The following is a 9,228-nucleotide window of genomic DNA, read 5'->3' as shown; positions in this document are numbered from 1 at the left end:
TTACTCCTAAATGAAGGTATTTGTGGACCAGATATAAATCGATTTCTTCACTGTTTGCATGATTTGAGTGGCTTTGGCTCAAACGACAATTAACATTATCAACACCCACCTGCTTTGATGCGTAAATTGTAAACCCAACAGCTGTCATGGCTGGCAAAGTAAAAGTCTCAAAGATATAAATGCCTCAACAATGAAGTATTATTTGAGCCTGAATACAATCCTAAAAAACCCACCCTATCCAACAACAAAACAGCATATCAACACCAAAACACCAGAGAAGATAACTTTATTTTTACAATAAAAGCTTCCTGGAAAAATAGGATAACCTTTATATTTGGAGGTTTCTTATTATGTTGGGTGCATTAAGCAATATCACAATATCCAAAAGAAACATCACATTATCTGAATCCAAAATATTGTGAGGTTGCTGTTAGAAGTTTGAACGACAATAGACTAATTATATTCTGCATCCACTGGCTTGAAATGTCTGAGCTGAACTGCTACCCTTACTTATTTCAGACGATAAAAACTACACCGCCTTATGACGTCTTTAAACAAATGTTAAACATTGATATAAGAAAAAGGGAAACAGACGGAATGTTTGACTGTACCATGATTTATCCGTATGAATCAGGCGCAAAATTGGATATTATGCCTGCGGAATAATATCATTAAATAGAAATAGCATTGATAATATTCCATTATCAATACTTTATTATTACTCTATGACACGATGTGTGGTGTTTTCAGCATTAGGAGTAAACTTGCATTTTCACTGGGTCGGATATAAGACATAAGCATGTAGTGGTGAAACCACGTCCTTTTCTTCATGTAGATAAGTCAATATTTGGTGTCTCGCTATCGTTACCAGCAAGCACATGGATAAATGCCAAGAATACTCGAAATCAACTTCTAGGAATGAACATTTTATGTGGCTCTTACCGAAAGTAAATTCCGCGTTATAATATAAATATTCAACCTAGCTTGTTAAGTGGTAATGACATTCATTTCGTTTGTACAGGAGGTGGATATAAAAAAGGAAACATAACTCTATATAAATTAAATAAATAGATGCGTTCCTCTGATTCTATTGCAAATGATAGAAGAGGTAGAAGGTGAAGAAGAAAAAGAAAACTTTTATATGAAGCAGAATGCTTGAAGCAGTCGAACAAAAAGGAAACATTTAACATAGTCACTAAGATTTTACTCAACTTTCTATTTACTTGAGTCTGGTTCCACCCAATATTTGTTAGGACGACTTCAGTCTTTTGATATGATTTTGGAGCCTACAAATTTTAAACATCATTATACTGTAGCATTTAATTTTCATAACTCTGTGTATTACTTATGACTTTGTCTAATTAAAAAAAAAACGTGTATGATCAAAGACTGTTATGTCCATTATCTACGGGTAAACTGTATCATGTCTAGTATCTAAATTACAATCGTCACTAATGCCGCAGGTTACTGTATAACGTGCCGTATCGATATAATGTATGCGGAACAGGAATCATTTATACAGATTGATCGTTTTCCATTTAATTGGATAAATTACTTTGACCTAAATGAGCTTTAAAGCAAATGTGGCATTTTGTGTCAAAATGTATAAACTTACAAAATTGTTACCAAACCAATACTTTTCCTTTAACATTATCAACGATTACACTGGTCAACAGTGAAATCATTACTGACTTGAAAAGGCCCTAATCTGTAGTATTTTGGTGTGCCGAACACGAATATAACCGTGAAAAATTTGTATTGGCTCTCGTTTTGAAGATATTCATATACCTCATTTTCTATGTTTCACTGTGTAAATTTCTCCAGTAGGACTGCAGCAACATCCGGAATAATGATGTAACATTGCATAATACCATCATGCTCACATCATCCACAGTTGATTGCATCATTTTCTGATGCAATGCAATACTAATGCCATGCGGCTGCTGAAGTAAGTTGACGTCAGCAGTGTACTATACATGTGTAGGCCTATTATACTAATGCCAGGCGGCTGCTGAAGCTGACGTAAGCAGTGTACTATATAAAGCCCAATCAGATAGGTTCAGCATTTAAAATATTTTAGACGTTGTGCGAGACAGTTCAAGCTACTGTTACATAAAACTTATTATTTTATCCATTTACGTACAATAAAGAACAGTAATGCCTCGAAAGTGTGTTAATACCGCGGACAATTTTTGCTATATTTGTGGGGAAGTGACATTTGCCAACCAGAAGAAAAGTATCAATTCTCAAGTGAAGAAGGCATATCATCTTTACTTCGGATGCAAGGTTGGTGACCAAGACAAGCCTTGGGCTCCGCATATATGCTGTGCTACATGTACAACACAGCTTTCACAGTGGTTGAATTGCAAAAGGTCATCAATGCCGTTTGCAGTCCCAATGGTGTGGAGAGAGCCAAGCAACCACCTAAATGACTGTTACTTCTGCTTGGTTCCTCCTCTTTCCGGCGGAATAACGAAGCGAAAGAAGTCGAGAATAGTCTACCCAAACATTCCGTCTGCATTGATACCAGTTCCACATGGTGAGGGACTTCCTATTCCAGAACCTCCAGCAGAATATTCTCTTGATTCATCTGACGAAGACAAAGGTGAGTCGACCTGTTCTTCTCCTGGTCCATCAGCATGCAGTGATCCAGATTTTCACTGTGGTGCATCATCAACCCCACACAGAATAACACAGGAAGAACTAAATGACCTGATTCGTGATTTGGACTTATCAAAGAACAAGGCAGAATTGCTAGGATCAAGACTCCAACAATGGAATCTTCTAGAAGAAGATGTCACAATTATTGCATATCGAAAGCGCCACCAGCAATTGGAGCCTTTCTTCAGAAAGGAAAGTAATCTGATATTCTGTTCCGATATTGAGGGCCTCATGAATGCTTTAAAAATCACTCATGACCCACAAGAATGGAGACTATTTGTGGACTCTTCGAAACTGAGTCTCAAGGCTGTGCTTTTGCACAATGGAAACATTCTTCCATCTATACCAGTAGCGTATGCTGTCCACATGAAAGAGACATACGATAACTTAAGGCAGCTACTGAATTCCATTGAGTATAACAAGTACAGCTGGCACCTCTGTGGTGATTTGAAGGTAGTTGCCCTTTTAATGGGACTGCAGCAAGGATATACAAAATACATGTGTTTCTTATGCGAGTGGGATAGCCGAGCAAGGGAAATGCACTACATGAGGAAGGAATGGACTCACAGGCAGAATGTAGCCATTGGAGAGAAGAATATCCAACACCCAGCTCTGGTTGAGGCTCAGAAAATCTTGCTACCACCCCTTCACATCAAACTAGGTTTGATGAAGAACTTCGTGAAAGCCATTGACCGGACTTTGCCAGCATTCCGATACCTGCATGAAAAATTCCCTCGACTCAGCGAAGCAAAGATTAAAGAGGGAGTTTTTGTGGGTCCTCAGATTCGAGAGCTTTTCAAAGATGACCGGTTCAACAACTTGCTGGAAGGTGACGCGAAACAAGCATGGAATGCTTTTCGCCTAGTTTCTACAAACTTCCTCGGAAATGTTAGGGCAGAAAACTATAAGGAACTAGTAGAAGACATGTTGATGAAGTATAAGAAACTTGGCTGCAATATGTCTCTAAAGATTCACTTCCTTCATTCCCATTTGGATTTCTTTCCTAGCAACTGTGGTATTGTTAGTGATGAACACGGCGAACGTTTTCATCAAGATATCGCAACAATGGAACAAAGATACCAGGGAAAATGGTCCACTACAATGCTGGCTGACTACTGCTGGACACTCCTCAGAGATGCTCCCGAACAGCTGTACAAGAGACCGGCGAAGAAATCTAAGATGTAGTCAATGACTTGATTTTTTATAGGTAGGCTATTACAGTTGACCTTTTACTATTGGAATGCATTTCGTTATGTAAACATTAATTTCTTGCAGATTACAAAAAAACTAGAGCCAATTTTGCAATTTGACTGTCATATTCGTGTTCAGCACATAAAAATTGATAAGAATTGACTAATTTTATTTCAGTAACATGACTTTTGTAAAAATTTGTTGTCCAGTGTTATAGTTCAAGAATGGGGCCAACATAGCGTTGATCCTAGGTTTACCAACAATAACTAAAAAATATATTCGTCTTTATACTAACATACCTACCTATGCAAGATCTGGACCTTCGAAAGAACACGTAATATGAGCTAGCTGATCCGATGTGTACATTGACAATAAAATACTATAATAAATGGTCTAGTTGGACAGGACACGACAAGAATTGCAACTGCACAAAACGCAGAGGTAAGAAGAATGCGCCCATGCCTGACTACATTATCTTTCTATGAAGGTTAGTTTCGATCAAAAGTTGTCCCGTACAGTTGCACTTGCTGTAAGTAAATAGAGTGAAGAGTTTTTTGAATGTATGTATCTATATAGCTTTGATGAGTTTTGAAACCGCATGCAATATTACTGCTTCATAGAAACCCATCTTACATTTACGCAGTGTGTATCAACTGTGTAACATTGAATTGAGTATTGTGTGTCATACCTACAGATAGAAGGATACTAGTTTATTTAGTATTTTCAAGATTCGTTCTTTCAAACGCTTTGCTTCTTATTCTCCTTAATAATGTCGTAATCATTATGTTCCGTCCTGTTTGCATCATTATCTATTCTTCTTTTTAAATAAGATTATAAAATCTCCATTTGAAGTGTTTGGATGTCGTCTTTTCTGTTATTTCAAGAAACAATTTCTCACATACGCATCCCAAATCACAAACACACGCATATATATATATATATATATATATATATATATATATATATATATATATATATATATATATATATATATATATATATATATATGCGTGTGTGTATATATGTATCAAATGAATAGAGTTAGCAATAACTTATTTCATTGGTCCTAGCTTTGAGACTTGCAAGTGTTTCATCTTTAATTACGTAGGCAATGACGTACTGACATTTACCATATAATCAAGAGTAATCATGCACTATAAAGTTGATACTTGTCTGTAATTAATACTGTAAATAATATACAAGAGATCCGCCTACATACTAAGGTATCCGTAGTCTAGATAAACTAGATCCCTGCGTTTTCATTCGAAGAAGACTAACGTACTTGGTGAGTGAGTTCTGATTACATGTTTATGCGTCCTTGTATAGATTGATGTCTATTAATGTTACAAAATCAATCAATTTGATTTTAGTTTGTCAGAACGTGGAGTGTGTATTACATGTCATCGTATATTATTATGCCATTTTGTATTCATGTGCCTGAATGTAATTCAACTTGCTTTAGACTAAAATGTACGCCTCTGTTACTGATTTAGGTTTGTCTGCTATCGCAAGGTTTTCGTCGCATCATATCCCTCATCCTATATGCCTATGGTGTAAAGGGGTCTAGGAAATTACCCCCCGGTATATTACCCCCCTGCAACTACCCCCCTGCCATTACCCCCCCATCAATTACCCCCCCCGTATATTACCCCCCCGACATTACCCCCTCCTCTATATAATTGTTATATCCCAAGAGTAAATAATAAATTAAAATAAATTTCAAAATAATTTATTTTAAATTTTTATTTTAGTAAATGAATCTCAGCCTTGAAAACATATACTTGTCCTGGAATATCAATAGTAAAATCATCATATCATAATGTTATATTACCATAAAATATGTTATATTTATAAGATTACAGCTGAATGTTATGTGCATTCCCTCGCAAGTATTCTAAGTGCTCTTTATTAGCAAAGTCATTAACAATGTTCATAATCCGAGCATTGCAGTCGCGATATTTCTTTCGAGTTGGTTCCGCTGGATGTCCTCCAAGTTGTTGAGAAATTATCACTTTCAGGAATGATTGCTGTCTTTGAAGGATTGTCAAAAAGCGCCAAATGTTTGGATGGTCAGGAGCAACGGCAGCTTGCATTTTTCGATGCCAACCTTCAACGCTGTTGTTAGTGCGAGGTAATTCATTTTGAACACGGCTGTGTGCACTCCAAACTTGAGGAACAAAGACAGGATTAGCTCGGCTTCGACGTCTTCTTCTGCCAATGTAGTTATCTTCAAAATAATTTTACAATTGATTCATGTCGTCATCTTCTGTAAGTTCTTGAAGTTCTTCGAAAACCTGCAGAGTGTAAGAAAGCGGCACAAAAGCCAAAACAGCTACCATTCTAACTGACAGTGCAAATTCTGAAGCATCTTGATATCTTTCCTGAAATCCAAGAGCTTGTACTTTTCGGTATATGCTCTGAGAAAAATGATAAAAACATCCTTGTACATCTATCCCTGCGTAGCATTCTGCAACAGAATTCATGGCTGCTTTTTCATAATCCATCATAACTGTTGCAGGCTGAGCATTTAGAATTAGTTCCTTTATCTCCATGAAAAGACGTTGATAAGTTTCCATAGTTTTATTTGGGAGCAAGCAGTAGAGGCAAGAAATGACATCACCACCGATGAATGCATGCACCGTATATAACTGAAAGAAAAGCTCAGGCACAATAGCAAAAGTTCCATCCATGAACCAATTTGGAGATTGTGCTAATAATGATAATGTTTTATCAGTCCCAAAGATTAAAATTCTGTTTATATCTCCTACACCGCTATCAAACAACAAGAAATTCTCACCATTTGGAAGTTTCTTATATACCTCAGGCAGTTCAATGGTTGCTCGATCAGTTGGAAGAGGCTGTGGAGCATGAATAACTTGTCGCTTTCGTCGGACCTGACGACGAAGATGTTGTATAGGAACCATTTGTACTGATGCTCCTTCACTTAGATTCTGCATTTCCCGGCCAAGAATCTGTTGAGGTGTTTCTTCTGTTTCCACTGCTCTATTTGTAATGTTTTGTCTAACTTGCAGAACTTCACATCGTGCTGAATCTGGTGCATGTGTATGTTCATGCAGAGATCCTACTACAACATCATTTATAACTTTGATCTTTACTTTACATTCAGATACTCCTAATAAATTTCCTAGTCGCTTTTCACATTCGTAACTGATTACACCTGCCGCTAAATCTTTCTGCTTTACATAGACATATCTATTGTGCATAATCTTTTGCTTTCCACGTATACTCTGAACTATATCCATGGTAAAAATATTACTGGTGATATATATATTTTTAAGAACGTATATATATATATATATATATATATATATATATATATATATATATATATATATATATATATATATATATATATATATATATATATATATATAGTTTTTCTGGAGCATGCGCATAGACATAATTTTTGCTTGAAGTGTATTCAATGAGGTGAAGCCAATACCCTTATCAGATTGTATTTGTGTACACTTAATTAGAAACCATTTCTGCTCGAAGTATATTCAGTGAGGTGAAGCCAACACAGTTGTATAGATGGACCAGAGATTAAACTGCTAAAATCATTTTTATTGTTGTGAAGCCAATTCTCTAATCAGATTGTGTTTGTGTACACTTAATTAGAAACCATTTCTGCTCGAATTTTATTCAGTGAACTGAAGACAAAACAATAGTATAGATTGAACACGGATTATGAGATTGTGTTTGTGCACACTTTAATTAAATTCGTCGTATTTGCTTTAGTTCGATTTTGTATCTGTATGTCTAAATGATGCTAATGGCAGGGGATAATATGCGGGGAGTAATTGATAGGGGGTAATGGCAGGGGGCTAGTTGCAGGGGGGTAATATACGGGGGGGGGGGGTAATTGATAGGGGGGTAATGGCAGGGGGTAGTTGCAGGGGGGTCCGAGGGTTACGGCATCAATCCTCTTCCTGCACGCAACCTTATTATATTATTTTTTCAATAAATAATATTTTGCTCTATATTATCAAACATCCTCATGTAGGATCTTGGAATGGCACTTAAGGTCAGCATCCTTAACCTTTTACTCACTGTCATCTTTGCAGATGACAACGTTGCCACATTTGCTTTATTATGTCCTCGCCAGCGTGCGTGATAATACACATGTAGACGTGCTCATAGCCGATATAAATGATTACTCGACTTAACTCCGATGACGCACTTTAGGAATAGTTGAACACCAGTGCCAACACCTAATGAGAGCGCGTGTGATGAACGGTATTATTACTTACCATGTCAGGCACATGCTTTTTCCTGTTGTTGTATTCGATCGCTGTTGTTATATTTCCTCATGTACATATTGTGGTACATGGATGATGATATCAGCCGATAATCCATATTAAAGATTGGAATTTCTAGCTATGTACACTACATTTACTTTCGGTAATTCGTAATAGTAAATAATGATTTTGAAGGCTCAAACATTCTAAGAGGAAGTTTCGATTTAAGTAGGAGCGTGATTACTGTAATTTTCCGAGTGGTAGAAGAGTCCATGTTCTGTGAAAGTGATGATGTAGGGCCAGCACGGGCATATAAAGTAAACACTTTGTTATCTGTATCCAGTATATGCAAGATATAATTCTATTATTTCCAAAACGAATTGAAAAAGGTAGAAAGGTATGCCTTGCATATCAACGATACGGATAATTAAGGGAATTATCCGGAGCTTACTGAATACTATGGATTACACCATTACTTTTGTGTAAAAACACTTACTCGCCTAAGCTTTTATGGATGCCGTACAGATGTTGAAGTTCAATCAGGTTTGCAGCGCGAAGAAAGTTCTAAATTATACATCAATGAATGAAATATGCAATAGTTTTGCATCTTTTATGTCACTGATGCTAGAGTAGCACGACCACCAAAATTAATGAGTCACTTTCACATCAGCAATAGCGTATTTGACTGAAGTGGACCTTAATAAAATATGTCACTCATAAATAGGGGCCCAGAGTGACCGAGTGGTCTAAAGCGCTCACCGTTCCGGATCACTGCCATTTCACCTCTGTCTGCCTGGGTTCGAGTCCAAGGCTCGGACAGCGTGGGTACGTGGGAAAGCCTGCCAGTAGCTTCTCGTGGGTCGGTGGTTTTTCCCTCGGTTTTCCAGGGTTCTTCCTTCACCAGTTATACTAGCCCTTATGTATAGCCTATCTTGTGCTGAAAAATGCCGTTAAACCCTAAAACAACAAAACAACAACAACACTCATAAATATACAATTCAAAGTGAGGTGAACGCAGGGATGGTAAAGGGGCGTGGAACATAAGTACATGTAATGCACAAACTTCAGAGCAAAAGAAGTTGTCATAATGTCTTAAATGTTTCAAATACGAGTGACG

This window comes from Sinohyriopsis cumingii, chromosome 9, assembly GCF_028554795.1.
Source record: "Sinohyriopsis cumingii isolate HCF-2022 chromosome 9, ASM2855479v2, whole genome shotgun sequence".
NCBI classification, from domain to species: domain Eukaryota; kingdom Metazoa; phylum Mollusca; class Bivalvia; order Unionida; family Unionidae; genus Sinohyriopsis; species Sinohyriopsis cumingii.
The sequence above is the reverse complement of the archived record's forward strand: the minus strand, read 5'-3'. Positions refer to the sequence as shown.